Here is a 16,834-nt window from a genome sequence, read left to right on the forward strand (position 1 = left end):
GAATAATGAACTCTTAGGATTAAAGGTTTACACTTAATAGAACAGGGAATAGAAATTTACTAATTGTTCTTAAATAGGGAAGAAAAAGCATTAACGACAGTGTGTGAGGAACACTGTGCTAACGCTCCCATGTGGCCTAGAACTGAAGAGGGCAAGGTTCCGAAGGTGAAGATCTCTGACTGAAGTAATACATTTGGTTAGTGGCTACAGAAGTGAAAAGAGAGAAACAGCAATAGGTAATGCAAGCCAAGAGCGAGATTTGTTGATACAGATGAGTAGACAAGTCAATGAATCAAATATTTTGTGTTGTCATGTTGGGTTAGGGATGAAAAAGAAAAATGAAGACAAGAATTTCTGCTTCCATGATAACAGGAAGGGTGACCAACCGTTCAGTTTTCACTTAACAAAACCATAAACGTTATTTTGGGACAACCTAGGCCCATTGGTTAAGTGAAGTGTGACAGCGCTACAATCATGGGTTCAAAACTTACTTTAAAAAAACGTTAAGTTGTACTTTGGAGTGAAAGATTGGTCAACCATTGTGAAAATGCATAACACTGTCACAAATGGCCTTGGTTAAATATCACTGCAAAATTTAGTACTACAAATGAAAAATCAGCCTAAAAATATATGTCTATTGTTAGTAACACCATTTTTGAATTTAAGAAAAAACTACTTTTTAACCTACTTTTGTATTGATAATAATTCATATTTCAAATAGGAAAATGATGGCTACAGTATGTTTTAGATATATTTAATTGAGCACATAAATTATTCTCAAATACATTTACAGATGTTTATTATTACAATAATACTGCTTTTACTTGTTTTACAAATTCTGGTTTTCAGAAGTTTCTTATGCTGAATAAGTTTGCATAGTACACATTTCTCAAATTGTTTTTAGATATTTATTTTTTACATTAACTGCAGTAAGCAAAAGAGGTATGGAATAACTTTTGTAGTGTTTCTACTTTTGTTACATAAGTGGGCATAATGACTTTTATCTTCATTTTTGTAACACCTAAATTAACCATATGTCCAAATATCATTTCGTATTAATATAAAAATAGCATAATTCAATTCTGTCTGACCCAAATAGTAATGCCTCCACATCTATGTTCTTTCCTAGTGATCAAATTTTAAAATATTCTAAACTAAGAATTATTTTAATAATTATTTGTGATTCCAAAAATGTTCTATCAGAAATATCCCATTCAACTGGATTTTCCTGTTTTGACTGAGGTAGTCTTCTGCTAATTTCTTTTATATATTGGAGGAATACTATTTATATATAAGAGGAATTGTTAAAACTCTTAGTGGTTTTAATCTTTTGTTTTATCTAAAGCAAAATCTGTGTCTGTAACAGACTTCATGAAACTTTTGCTAATCCACACTACAAGCATCAATTAGGTTCTCTCTAGAGTTACATTAGATGATTAATTCATTTAATGTCAGAACGTGTTCCACAAAGGTTCAGAAGAATATCTCTCAAACATTTCTAGAGCATTTCTAAAAATCATATGGCTTTGAAATATAATGAAATTCTAATGGGTACTCAAAAGATAAACTTTTATGTCCTAGAATGGTGTTTTTTCAATGAAACAGAATATCACTAGAAACTATACTTGCTGGGGTATATAACCTTTAGCATGAACCTCTTCCCTCAGAAGCATCAGACCTTTAAATCTTTATTATTCTATCAGAAACATTCCAAGAGTCAGCTGGGATAACTGTAAAGAAATGTTTGGGGAACTTTGAGGTCCTCTTTCCAGGAAGAGGTAAAGGAGACCTAGCAAGACTTTGGTAAAATGTCCTAAGACAGATTTCACCTGATAACTTCCCAGAAGTTTCTGTGTTTAGATGTGTTATGCCAACATAACAAAAGAACACCAAGGGGCAAGGATACCAAGAGTCTTCATCTGAACCATCAAACTCAAGAGAAATTAGAAATTAGTCCATCCACTCAATCATCCATGTGACTTCCTAGATGGTCCTAAAAATGAATTATCCAGAGAGAATTAGAGAAGTTCTTGTTCAGAATTCTGAATTTCCCCAGATGACCAGCTTTTGGACCAGATACCCTGTTGAATGTGGGGTTGGAGGAGATAGTTCTCAAATTGGGAATCAAAAAGGAGGGGAAAGAAACGGAAGAGATTCACGCTCAAGTTTGAGTTTATAAAAGAAATAACAGAGTTTATGTGTATTTGGAATGCCTGGATTGTATATCTCTGTGGTTGAGAAAGGAAACAGCTCACTGTGATAGAATTAGGATCCATGTCACAGAGAAGCAAAGAGTATTTGGGTCAAATATTTTCCCACAAATGGTAATAAACTTATGGAGTGGATGTCCATAAAGGGTTCTCTGAATGGGGAACATTAATGAGCTCAACAGACACCCATTCAGTGACTCAGACAGTGACGTTAAATTCTATTCCCACCACATACAAAAACAAAAGTTAGGTTTGACATTTATGGAAGTCCACACACTGAATCCCAAAGGCTTATTCTTTCTTTATACAAAGGACAGCCTATCCTTGATTTGTTTCTGTAGCATCACTTATGAAGCTGTTTATCTGAAAACTCTAACCCAAGGAAATAAATGAGGGAGTATGGATAAAGAAGAAATGAAGAAAAAAAGAGTGGTGATAAAAAATTAACATTCCTGAAAAAAACAGAAAATTAAATTGATTTTTAAAAACATTGTTTCCTACGGTATAATAAAACATTTTCAAAACCACAAGGCATTTGAAGAAAGCAAAATAAATGGACAAAGAAAAAGAACATTTTTAATAAAATTTTTGAGAATTATAATTTGGTATCTGTCTCCCCCTCTCAAGGGAAAATTACTCTAAGATGCCACCAACAGATACACAGTTGCCAAAGTCAATAATATTCACCTTCCAATGCTGCTGTGAGGTATTTGCTATTGTTGGCGTTCCCTTGTTCCTTCAAAATCTGACCACAGTAATCATTTCATTATGTATACACATATCACATTACCATGCTGTACACCTTAAATAATTTTAAAAATTAAAAAATTAAAAAATTCTCCAGGCGGTTCTCGTCAATAGGTGCTCACAGCAATCTTGGAAACAGATCTTCTAAAATAGTAATGATGTTAAATATTGTCCTTACGTTTATGAGATATTCTTTTCGTGTTCAATACATCGGGCTCATTATTTTTATACACAGCTGGGGAGAGAAAGGTACTACTGGAAGGCAATTTGTCAACGTATATAAAAAGAACCTTAAATTTTTTTCCATAAGCTTTGAATAAGAAATTCTGATTTCTAAGAACTTATACTGGAGGATCATTGGAGAGCCAAATATTTTTGTACTGGAAGGTTTACTGCTGTGTTCTTTAAAAAGCCCCAAACGAGAAACCAACGTAAAGGTCCAAAATAAGAGAATAAATCATGATACCTACTTATAATGAAATAACTTTAAAAACAGCCATGAAAAAAATAACTTTTTAAGACTACTTAGTGACATGAAAAAATGTTCATGACTTGAGGTTGAGTGGAAATAAAGTGTTATAAAACACATGATATATTCCAATGTTAATTTATTAATTTAGGTGTGAAGAAAAACACTGAAAAGAAGTACAATAAAATATCAACATTAGCAAAATTTTAAGATTGTCTTCCAATGGCATCCATGACACCTGTCTCTCTTAATGTCACCTAAAGTTGTGCCTCCCTTGCGTGTACACTATTCTTTATCCACTTCTTTAAAACAGATATTCCTAAACATTCTCTCCTCAAGCTTCTTGCTCCACATTTTCCCGGTCAATGAACGCATCTAGTTTCTTGATTTCAATTGCCTTTTCTGTGTAACTGAGCCCAAATCTACGTGTCCTGCCTTCAATTCTCTTCTGAGTTCCAGACCCAAGTTTTCTCTGCCTTCTGAACACCTGCAAATCAGTATTATGCGGGCAGCTCACAACTTTATTATCCTTCCTACAAATTCCACTTATTTTCTTATGTTCCACATCTTAAATGCATCATCCAACAGAGCCTTTAGATTTTGTCTTGGGCACATGAAAAGATGCTCAACACCATTCGTCATGAAGAAAATGCAAGTTAAAACCACAAGATACCATTTCACACAGACTAGAATGACTGTGAGTTATAAGTCAGACAATAACAAGTGCTATTAAGATGCAGAGAAACAGGAGCCCTCACACACTGCTGGCAGGAATGTAAAGTGATGCAGCCGCTTTGGAAAACAGTTTGGCCGTTTCTCAAACAGTTCAATATAAAACTACCAAACGGCCCAGCAATTCTACTTCTAGCTATCTACCCGAGAGCTATGAAAACGTATGTCCACATAAATGTTCGTAACAGCACTATTCCTAAGAGCCAAAAGGTGGAACCACCCAAGTATTCAATTGATGAATGGATAAACAAGCATCGCATAGCCATACAACGGAATATTAGTCAACCATAAAAAGGAATGATGTACTGAAACATGCCACAATATGAACTTTGACAACATTATCCTAAATGGAAGAAGCCAGACAAAAATGGCCACATATGCATGATTCCATTTATATGAAATGTCAAAAATGCAAAGTTATAGAGACAGAAAGTAGATCTGTGGTTTCCTACGGCTAGGAGTGGGAATGGGGATATGATGTAAATGGGCATGAGGGATCTTTAATAGGGGAATGAAAATGTTCCCAAACTGATTTATGGCAAAGTTACTAAAACTCATTCAATTGTATACTTGAAGTGAGTGAATTGTATGATATGTAAAGTACATCTCATAAAGTTGTTGTGTTTTTTTTTTAAATCTGTCTTGGTTCCCTGCTCTCCCCAGTCCCTTTACACCTAATTCCTATAAGAAAAGCCACACTTTTAAAATTTTCCCTTGCAAACTTTTTATTTCTTTCAAATTTCATTCCTTTACACTTTCTCTGCCTAGAAGTCTCCTGCCTGTCAAAATGTTAATCAACCTCTAAAGCCCAGATCAAAGTTACCTCCTATGTCAAATCTTTACTGATATCCCTTAGAAAAAAATTAATCATTTTCCTCAACTTCTTTTACAATTCTGTGAGCAGTTTAAATAACTCAATTTATATTACAGTTAGAATGGGAGAAAATCTAATTCAAAGATGATGGTCTTTGGAGCCAGATAAACCGGGTTCAGATCCCAGCCTAGCCACTTCCCTTGGCGCGTGGCATTTGGTAGTTACTAAACTCTCTGAGCCTCGGTTTTTCAATCTTTAATTGGGGATCTGTAATATAAACTTCAAAAAGCTGCTCTGAATATTAGACGAAATAGATGCAAACTGCTTCCCATCTACATAAAACATATTTAACTTATTAAAAAGTTATTAAACGTTAGTTATCTTCACCTTCTTTTCCACCCTGACTCCACCCCTAGATTATGCTTTTACTGATCTTTATAAACCCAGAGCTTGGCAAAATGTCTGCCACTTGGTAGATGACCAATAAATACTTACTGAATTAAATTTTAGTTGTGAAAGTGTTATCATTGTTATAATAACACTCTTCCTATGTTGATTGTCAGTAACCATGATAAATATGTAAATCTTTTTGCTACTCATCCTGATTGTGTTGTATGAAGTTGCCCATGTGAGAAGCAGCTAGATTGCAAATCAACACCTGCATCTTCAAGCATCTGCTTTGAATTTTTAAATTTGATGTCGCGGTTTCCTCTGCCCAGTGACTACTGATCTGTAGAGTGTGCTTCTTTCAACCAGAATTCACATGGGTTTCTTCAGACACTTAATTTTCAGGTGCCCTGGAGAATAACTGCCTATACTTGAAGTTTCCTCTTGGGCCCTCAAAGTAGATTTTGCATGCAGAGTAGCTTTTATGTTAAGCCATACCATCCCAAATACGCCTGCCAAATTTGGAGTCGATCTAACCAAACAAGTTTTGTTTCATGTACTTACAGCTAGAAATATAACTGTACTGACTTTGCTTAAACTGCAAAGTGCATTCTCTGTGTCTCTCAAAAGTGCAAGACAGGGCTTCCCTGGTGGCACAGTGGTTGGGAGTCCGCCTGCCGATGCAGGGGACGTGGGTTTGTGCCCCGGTCCGGGAAGATCCCACATGCCGCGGAGCAGCTGGGCCCGTGAGCCATGGCCGCTGGGCCTGCGCGTCCGGAGCCTGGCTCCGCAACGGGAGAGGCCACAATGGTGAGAGGCCCGCATACCGCAAAAAAAAAAAAAAAAAAAAGTGCAAGACAATTTTACTCTAACCTGTTGTTGAGTATGTGTAGCTCTGGGCATCCTAAATTTTCTTATCGTACCAGAGCAGCATTCATGAGCTGCCTCATTCCTCCCCAGGTACTGTGTTTCTCTTGTTTCTCCTTATTAAGCTTCCCCTTTGACCATTTCAGTGCTCTCTTTGTGTTAATGTGCATTAATTCCCTCTGGACACAGATTCAGACTATTCACCTAATTATTTTGGAAGGAATTCCAGAAAACAGACATCTAGGCACACTTCTTTCTTTTTTTTTTTTTTTTTTTGCGGTACGCGGGCCTCTCACTGTTGTGGCCTCTCTCGTTGCGGAGCACAGGCTCCGGACGCGCAGGCCCAGCGGCCATGGCTCACGGGCCCAGCCGCTCCGCGGCATGTGGGATCTTCCCAGACCGGGGCACGAACCCGTGTCCCCTGCATCGGCAGGCGGACTCTCAACCACTGCGCCACCAGGGAAGCCCTAGGCACACTTCTTGATCCATAGTGCCTGGTCCTTAACCAGCACCCACAGTTCTGCTTCCTGATATTATGCTCTATATGTAGCTTCTAACGATGGGATAATAAAAGTCTTGAGCTGGCAAATGTTCAGAGACAGGTCCTGAGATTGGGGGAAATAAAACACTCTGGCCATTGAAACTTTAGTCCAATTCTCATTCTTAGGTTTTTCACGAAATCTCTGTCCCTCGTAAGAGGTATGTTTCTAGCTGCTGAAATAAGGACTATGCCAGTTTATGAGGAGAATACTACCAAAATTCACAACTGCTTGGATTCCCAAAGGCAACATAAATTGCTTTAAATCTAAAAAGAAAAAAAAAAGGTACAAATGAACTTATTTACAAAACAGAAATAGAGTCACAGATACAGAAAACAAACTTACAGTTACCAGGGGGTAAGGGGGCGGGGATAAACTGGGAGATTGAGATTGACATACACACACGGCTATATATAAAGTAGATAACTAATAAAGACCTACTGAATAGCACAGGGAACTCTACTCAATACTCTGTAATGGCCTATATGGGAAAAGAATCTAAAAAAGAGTGGATATATGTATATGGATAACTGATTCACTTTGCTGTACACCTGAAACTAACACAACATTGTAAATCAACTATACTCCAACAAAATTTTTTTAAAAATTAGGTCCTTTAATCTGTGATTCATTTTTTACTGTGGAATAATTGTCGAAAACGTCTTGGCTAATTATCTTCTTTGTGAACAACTGTCAGCTGTAAGGTGAGAGCAACACCCCCCCCCCCTTGCAAATACATCTGATGCTAAATACAGGCAGGTGTAAGTGACTCTGCTTAGCCTTCTTTACTTCCTCCAAGAACAGCCTCCAGGGCCGAGCGCCCACCATGTCTGCAGTAATGTGGGAAGGACTTGTCTTTATTTTCTACAACAATCTAATAAAGTGGTGCTTTTATTTATTCCCATTGTGCTGATGAGGGAACTGTGGTTTAAAGAGACACTATAGTTGGCTTGAGTCATGATACAGATAGGTCTGACTCCAGCGTCTGTGGTGCCAGTAATGCTGACGACGCACTACGTAACTATGCCTCCCCTCTCCTCAGCAAGCCTAGTGCCATCATCTCGCATCACTTTTTTTTTTAACATCTTTATTGGAGTATAATTGCTTTACAATGGTGTGTTAGTTTCTGCTTTATAACAAAGTAAATCAGCTATATGTATACATATATCCCCATATCTCCTCCCTCCTGCATCTCCCTCCCACCCTCCCCATCCCACCCCTCTAGGTGGTCACAAAGCACCGAGCTGATCTCCCTGTGCTATGCGGCTGCTTCCCACTAGCTATCTCTTTTACGTTTGGTAGTGTATATATGTCCATGCCACTCTCGTCCTGCTGGCCCAAGTCCTGCTCCCCCTGTTGGATGTCTTCTAAGTCAGTTTCCTCCTTTTCGCTTCCATGGTTCAAGGCATCATTATCTCTCACCTGGACTTCCATCACCGCCTACTGAAGTATGTTTCTGTGCCTCTACAGCATCATCCTTTTATCTGTCACACACACTTCCTCCACCACATAAATATTTCTCAAGTAGCACCTGATCATGGCTCCATCTTACTCAGCAGCCTTTGTTGTCTCCTCATTAGGGCTCCTCCAAAATCTAGTCCCACCCTCTCTTCCCAGACTTCCTCTCCCAGTATTTCTTCCTCATTGGAATATGCATCCTTAAGGATGGAGTCTTTGTCTACTCTATCATATACATACCTCGACAGAGCCTGGCACAGAGTAGATGCTCAAATAAGTGTTGGGTGAAAGAATGAAGAAATCTTATGCTTCAGCCCAATCTTATTGCATCCAGAATAAATAAATCCTAGATTTCTCCCAATTTGATTCCTTTGCTTAAAATATGTACCTGTGGAGTCCTCCCTACCATTTCCACTTAGGCAATTTAATTTCCATTAAAATATATCCATTATTTAAGTTACAGCTCATAAGTCAACTTCTCCAGCTGCAAACACCCTCCTCCACCTCTATACTTTGTTTATAACTCTGGTCTCACGCTCAGTATGCTTCCAGTCTCACACTCAGTGTGATTGCTTTGAATTATAGTTAATTCTCCCCCATTCGTTTATGAGAACACTGACTCAAAACAGGGCAATGTCTGATTGAGTTTTGTATTCCCTGTAATGTTGAGTATAAAATACGCCTAAATAAATGCTTGTTAATTTTTTTAATTGAATTGCGTCTCAGTACAAGCCACTTCTGAACTTCTTCCCCATAATTAGTAAATACTGATACACACGTAAACAACAACAGTTAAAAATACTAATGACATTCACACCAAGGACTTTGCATGGATTTCATCCTCTCAGCAGCCCTGTGAGGCAGGTACTATCCTTATCACATGGGGAAACCGAGGCACAAAGAGGTTAAGTTCTCTAAGTTCCCACTGTTAATAGAAAGCCCAAATTTTAAAACAGGAAGTTTGGCTTTCGAGTTCATGCTCTTAAACTTGGACACTACTGCCCCCAATATTGGAAAGGAGAATGTTTTTAGAGTAAAGCAATGTGTTTATTACTCTGAATATTAGTTATCGAACTTTTATTAAGCCTTATTTATATTTTGGCTGGTACATAATTCCCTGAATTGCAGAATAGTTCTTTGTCTGCCAGTAGGTTTTTAGTCGTAATTTTAAGCATACAGATCCTACACAAATTTTGTTAGATTTATACCTAAATACTTCAGTTATTTTGGAGCTTTTATAAATGGGATTTTTTTTAAAACTTTGATTCTCCATTGCACATTACTTGTTTGCAGGAATACAGTTGAGTTTTTTGTGTTGACCTTTTATCTGCAACTTTACTAAACCCCCTTATTGGTCCTAAGAGCGTTTTTGTAGATTCCTTTAGAGTCTCTGTGTAGACAATATTTTAATTTCTTCCAGTAGGAGAAATTTTTAAAAGAGCCAAATATAAACATATATATCTATACCACAGGCCGATAAGTATATAAACTTTTAGGAATTTAGCATATTTGGATTTATATTTTGTGTATCTACTATTTTTTTTAGCAATATTAAGAGAAGTGATGGGAAAATATATTTTTTTCCATTGAAAAAATAAGTCAGTAAATGAATAAAAATGGAAGACTACATTTCAGACATAGCGTGTGGAAAACTATTTGTTTCACTAACCCCAAAACGTTTCCTTCTGGTAGCAGGACACTTAGAAGTCATTGCTTTGTGATAATGTTGATTTTTTTAAAAAATAAAAATATGGCTTATTCTTTGAAGTATCCACTAGGTGGCAGAAAATTGTTACTGTCTCAAGTGACATTACTGGCCTAGTCCTAAAGCTTCAGATTCAGGCAAATTGCCTTCACCTCTACCCTTAGCAATGCTGGCCTTGTCACACGTGGCGTTTTTTTTTTTTTTTTTAACATCTTTATTGGGGTATAATTGCTTTACAATGGTGTGTTGGTTTCTGCTGTAAAATAAAGTGAATCAGCTATACATATATCCCCATATCCCCTCCCTCTTGCGTCTCCCTCCCTCCCTCCCTATCCCACCCCTCTAGGTGGTCACAAAGCACTGAGCTGATCTCCCCGTGCTATGCAGCTAATTCCCACTAGCTATTTTACATTTGGTAGCATATATATGTCCATGCCACTCTCTCACTTCATCCCAGCTTCCCCTTCCCCCTCCCCGTGTCCTCAGGTCCATTCTCTACGCCTGCGTCTTTATTCCTGTCCCGCCCCTAGGTTCTTCAGAACCATTTTTTTTAACATCTTTATTGGAGTATAATTGCTTTACAATGGTGTGTTAGTTTCTGCTGCATAACAAAGTGAATCAGCTATACATATACATATATCCCCATATCCCCCTCCCTCTTGTCACGCTTGGCATTTTAAAGCAAATGACTATTTTTAAGTTGGGAAAGAAAAATCAGAGGTTTTCACAGTAATAAATATTAGGTATGAGCACACTAATTATATGTTTCTGTTGTTTGCTTTAACATAGTGGGAACGGATGCACAGACGTTGGGTGAAAGGCTGAGAGCCCTTATAGAATGTTCCATCCAGATGTCAGATAGTAAGATTAAGCAGAAAAACCTCCAGTAGAACAGTTTTCTGTAACTTTCAAGTCACCGTTCTCACCCCTGGTTGCACATTAGACTCACCCGAGGGCCCAACCCAGATGCCAGCTCTCTGATGGTGGAACCTGGACACTGATATTCGTTCACGCCTCCTAAGCTATAAAATAAGAGGATTAGACTAGGCTTCCTAGTCTTTTTTCAAGCTCCAACATTCTAGGATTGATGTCTTAACAGCCTATCTTACTATAAGCTCCGTGACTGCAAAAGCTAACTCTGTTCTAGAGCCTCTATGAATATTAACTTAGTTAAACCACTACACTGTGAAAGAGTTGGGGAAAAATGAGACACAAAAAGGCGTCATAACTTGCCCAAGGCCACACAGTAAGAGGAAATGTTGAGATTCTTGCTGGCAGTCTGGCTCCAGAGCCCACGCATATACCATTATGCCATAATTCCCTCCTAAATGATTAATGAATGAACAACATCCATCTCTCTATTTTTCTGTCTATATCTAAAAATGCATCTGCACTAACAGTAGGTTCCAACATTGTTATCTAAGCTGTAGCTGCCGACCTTGTTGGAAAACTGACATAACCTATCTGGCAACTGTGCTTTAGCAATGACTAACTCTAAAAAAAAAAAAATATCAGTGCATTGGGAGTGCTCTTGCTTTTCTGCAGAAAGCTGTAATTGAACTTATTACTCCACGGCATTTTGCAAAACAAGAGAATCTGACATGCACTTAGAATTTTTCAGGAGAATTCTAATTGAATAAATTTTATAAACATCCACTGACATGGATTTGATGCCAAGGCTCATAGGGACTAATAAAAACTGAATTCTAGGGAGGAACCAAGATGGCGGAGTAGAAGGATGTGCTCTCACTCCCTCTTGCGAGAACACCAGAATCACAACTAGCTGCTGGACAATCATCGACAGGAAGACACTGGAACTCAACAAAAAAGATACCCCACATCCAAAGACAAAAGAGAAGCCACAATGAGACGGTAGGAGGGGCGCAATCACAGTAAAATCAAATTCCATAACTGCTGGGTGGGTGACTCACAAACTGGAGAACACTCATACCACAGAAGTCCACCCACTGGAGGAAAGGTTCTGAGTCCCACGTCAGGCTTCCCCACCTGGGGGTCCAGCAACGGGAGGAGGAATTCCTAGAGAATCAGACTTTGAAGCCTAGTGGAAATTGATTGCAGGACTTCGACAGCAGTGGGGGAAACAGCGACTCCACTCTTGGAGGGCACACACAAAGTAGTGTGCACAGCGGGACCCAGTGGAAGGAGCAGTGACCCCCGGGGAAACTGAACCAGACCTACCTGCTAGTATGGAGGGTCTCCTGCAGAGGCGGGGGGGGGGGGGGGGGGGCGCGGTGTGTGTGGCTGTGGCTCACCATGGGGACAAGGACACTGGCAGCAGAAGTTCTGGGAAGTACTCCTTGGCGTCAACCCTCCCAGAGTCTGTCATTAGCACCACCAAAGAGCTTAGGCAGGCTCCAGTGTTGGGTTGCCTCAGGCCAAACAACCAACAGGGAGGGAACCCAGCCCCACACATCAGCAGTCAAGCGGATTAAAGTTTTACTGAGCTCTGCCCAAGAGAGCAACAGTCAGCTCTACCCACCACCAGTCCCTCTCATCAAGCCTCTTAGATAGGCTCATCCACCAGAGGGCAGAGAGCAGAAGCAAGAAGAACTACAATCCTGCAGCCTGTGGAACAAAAACCACATGCACAGAAAGACAACATGAAAAGGCAGATGAAGGAACAAGATAAAACCCCAGAAAAACAACTAAATGAAGTGGAGATAGGCAAACTTCCAGAGAAAGAATTCAGAATAATGATAGTGAAGATGATCCAGGACCTCAGAAAAAGAATGGAGGCAAAGATCGAAAAGATGCAAGAAATGTTTAACAAAGACCTAGAAGAATTAAAGAACAAACAAACAGAGATGAACAATACAATAACTGAAATGAAAACGACACTAGAAGGAATCAATAGCAGAATAACTGAGGCAGAAGACCGGATAAGTGACCTGGAAGACAGAATGGTGGAATTCACTGCTGTGGAACAGAATAAAGAAAAAAGAATGAAAAGAAATGAAGACAACCTAAGAGACCTCTGGGACAACACTAAATACAACAACATTCACATTATAGGGGTACCAAAAGGAGAAGAGAGAGAGAAAGGACCCAAGAAAATATTTGAAGAGATTACGGTCAAAAACTTCCCTAATATGGGAAAGGAAATAGCCACCTAAGTCCAGGAAGTGCAGAGAGTCCCATACAGGATAAACCCAAGGAGAAACACGCCAAGACACATAATAATCAAATTGGCAAAAATTAAAGATAAAGAAAAATTATTGAAAGCAGCAAGGGAAAAATGACAAATAACATACAAGGGAACTCCCATAAGGTTAACAGCTGATTTCTCAGCAGAAACTCTATAAGCCAGAAAGCAGTGGCATGATATACTAAAAGTGATGAAAGGGAAGAACCTACAACAAAGATTACTCTACTCACCAAGGATCTCATTCAGGTTCAACAGAGAAATCAAAAGCTTTACAGACAAGCAAAAGCTAACAATTCAGCACCACCAAACCAGCTCTACAACAAATGTTAAAGGAACTTCTCTAAGTGGGAAACACAAGAGAGGAAAAGGATCTACAATAACAAACCCAAAACAATTAAGAAAATGGTCATAGGAACATACATATCGATAAATGCCTTAAATGTGATGGACTGAATGCTCCAACAAAAAGACACAGGCTTGCTGAATGGATACAAAAACAAGACCCATATATAAGCTGCCTACAAGAGACCCACTTCAGACCTAGGGACACATACACACTGAAAGTGAGGGGATGGAAAAAGATATTCCATGCAAATGGAAATCAAGAAACCTGGAGTAGCAATACTCGTATCAGATAAAATAGACTTTAAAATAAAAAATGTTACAAGAGACAAGGAAGGACACTACATAATGATCAAGGGATCAATCCAAGAAGAAGATATAACAATTATAAATACATATGCACCCAACATAGGAGCACCTCAATACATAAGGCAACTGCTAACATCTATAAAAGAGGAAATCAACAGTAACACAATAATAGTGGGGGACTTTAACACCTCACTTACGTCAATGGACACATCATCCAAAATGAAAATAAATAAGGAAACAGAAGCTTTAAATGACACAATAGACCAGATAGATTTAATTGATATTTATAGGACATTCCATCCAAAACCAGCAGATTACACTTTCTTCTCAAGTGTGCATGGAACATTCTCCAGGATAGATCACGTCTTGGGTCACAAATCAAGCCTCAGTAAATTCAAAAAAATTGAAATCATATCAAGCATCTTTTCTGACCACAACACTATGAGGTTAGAAATCAATTACAGGGGAAAAACCGTAAGAGACACAAACACCTGGAGGCTAAACAATACATTACTAAATAATCAAGAGATCACTGAAGAAATCAAAGAGGAAATAAAAGAATACCTAGAGACAAATGACAATGAAAACACGACGATCCAAAACCTATGAGATGCACCAAAAGCAGTTCTAAGAGGGAAGTTTATAGCTATACAAACCTACCTCAAGAAACAAGAAAAATCTCAAGTAAACAATCTAAACTTATGCCTAAAGGAACTAGACAAAGAAGAGCAAACAAAACCCAAAGTTAGCAAAAGGAAAGAAATCATAAAGATCAGAGCAGAAATAAATGAAAAAGAAACAAAGAAAACAATAGCAAAGATCAATAAAACTAAAAGCTGGTTCTTTGAGAAGATAAACAAAATTGATAAACCATTAGCCAGACTCATCAAGAAAAAGACGGAGAGGACTCAAATCAATAAAACTACATATGAAAAAGGAGAAGTTACAACAGACACTGCAGAAATACAAAGCATCCTAAGGGACTACTACAAACTCTATGCCAATAAAATGGACAAGTTGGAAGAAATGGACAAATTCTTAGAAAGGTATAACCTTCCAAGACTGAACCAAGAAGAAACAGAAAATATGAACAGACCAATCACAAGTAATGAAATTGAAACTGTGATTAAAAATCTTCCAACAAACAAAAGTCCAGGACCAGATGGCTTCACAGGTGAATTCTATCAAACATTTAGAGAAGAGCTAACATCCATCCTTCTCAAACTCTTCCAAAAAATTGCAGAGGAAGGAACACTCCCAAACTCATTCTAGGAGGCCACCATCACCCTGATACTAAAACAAGACAAAGATACTGCAAAAAAAGAAAATGACAGACCAATATCACTGATGAATATAGATGCAAAAATCCTCAACAAAATACTAGCAAGCAGAATCCAACAACACATTAAAAGGATCATACACCATGATCAAGTGGGATTTATCCCAGGGATGCAAGGTTTCTTCAGTACACGCAAATTAATCAATGTGATATACCATATTAACAAACTGAAGAATAAAAACCATATGATCATCTCCATAGATGCAGAAAGAGCTTTTGACAAAATTCAACACCCATTTATGATAAAAACTCTCCAGAAAGTGGGCATAGAGGGAACCTACCTCAACATAATAAAGGCCATATACAACAAACCCACAGCAAACATCATTCTCAACAGTGAAAAACTGAAAGAATTTCCTCTAAGATCAGGAATGAGACAAGGATGTCCACTCTCGCCACTACTATTCAACATAGTTTTGGAAGTCCTAGCCATGGCAAACAGAGAAGAAAAAGAAATAAAAGGAATACAAATTGGGAAAGAAGAAGTAAAACTGTCACTGTTTGCAGATGACATGATACTATACATAGAGAATCCTAAAAATGCCACCAGAAAACTACTAGAGCTAATCAATGAATTTGGTAAAATTGTAGAATATAAAATTATTGCACAGAAATCTCTTGCATTCCTATACACTAATATGAAAAATCTGAAAGAGAAATTATGGAAACACTCCCACTTACTATTGCAACAAAAAGAATAAAATACCTAGGAATAAACCTACCTGGGGAAACAAAAGATCTGTATGCAGAAAACTATAAGACACTGATGAAAGAAATTAAAGATGATACCAACAGATGGAGAGATATACCATGTTCTTGGATTGGAAGAATCAACATTGTGAAAATGACTCTACTACCCAAAGCAATCTACAGATTCAATGCAATCCCTATCAAACTACCACTGGCATTTTTCACAGAACTAGAACAAAAAATTTCACAATTTGTATGGAAACACAAAAGACCCCGAACAGCCAAAGCAATCTTGAGAACGAAAAAGGGAGCTGGAGGAATGAGGCTCCCTGACTTCAGACTATTACTACAAAGCTACAGTAATCAAGACAGTATGGTACTGGCACAAAAACAGAAACCTAGGTCAATGGAAGAAGATAGAAAGCCCAGAGATAAACCCACACAGCTATGGTCAACTAATCTATGACAAAGGAGGCAAAGATATTCAATGGAGAAAAGACAGTCTTTTCAATAAGTGGTGCTGGGAAAACTGGACAGCTACACATAAAAGAATGAAATTAGAACACTCCCTAACACCATACACAAAAATAAATTCAAAATGGATTAAAGACCTAAATGTAAGACTGGACACTATAAAACTCTTAGAGGAAAACATAGGAAGAACACTCTTTTACATAAATCACAGCAAGATCTTTTTTGACCCACCTCCTAGAGTAATGGAAATAAAAACAAAAATAGACAAATGGGACCTAATGAAACTTAAAAGCTTTTGCACAGCCAGGAAACCATAAACAAGACGAAAAGACAACCCTCAGAATGGGAGAAAGTATTCACAAACGAATCAACAGACAAAGGATTAAACTCCAAAATATATAAACAGCTCATGCAGCTCAATATTAAAAATACAAACAACCCAATCCAAAAATGGGCAGAATACCTAAATAGACATTTCTCCAAAGAAGACATACAGATGGCCAAGAAGCATATGAAAAGCTGGTCAACATCACTAATTATTAGAGCAATGCAAATCAAAACTACAGTGAGGTATCACCTCACACCA

This window comes from Stenella coeruleoalba (genome assembly GCF_951394435.1).
Source record: "Stenella coeruleoalba genome assembly, chromosome: 12".
Lineage (NCBI taxonomy): Eukaryota > Metazoa > Chordata > Mammalia > Artiodactyla > Delphinidae > Stenella > Stenella coeruleoalba.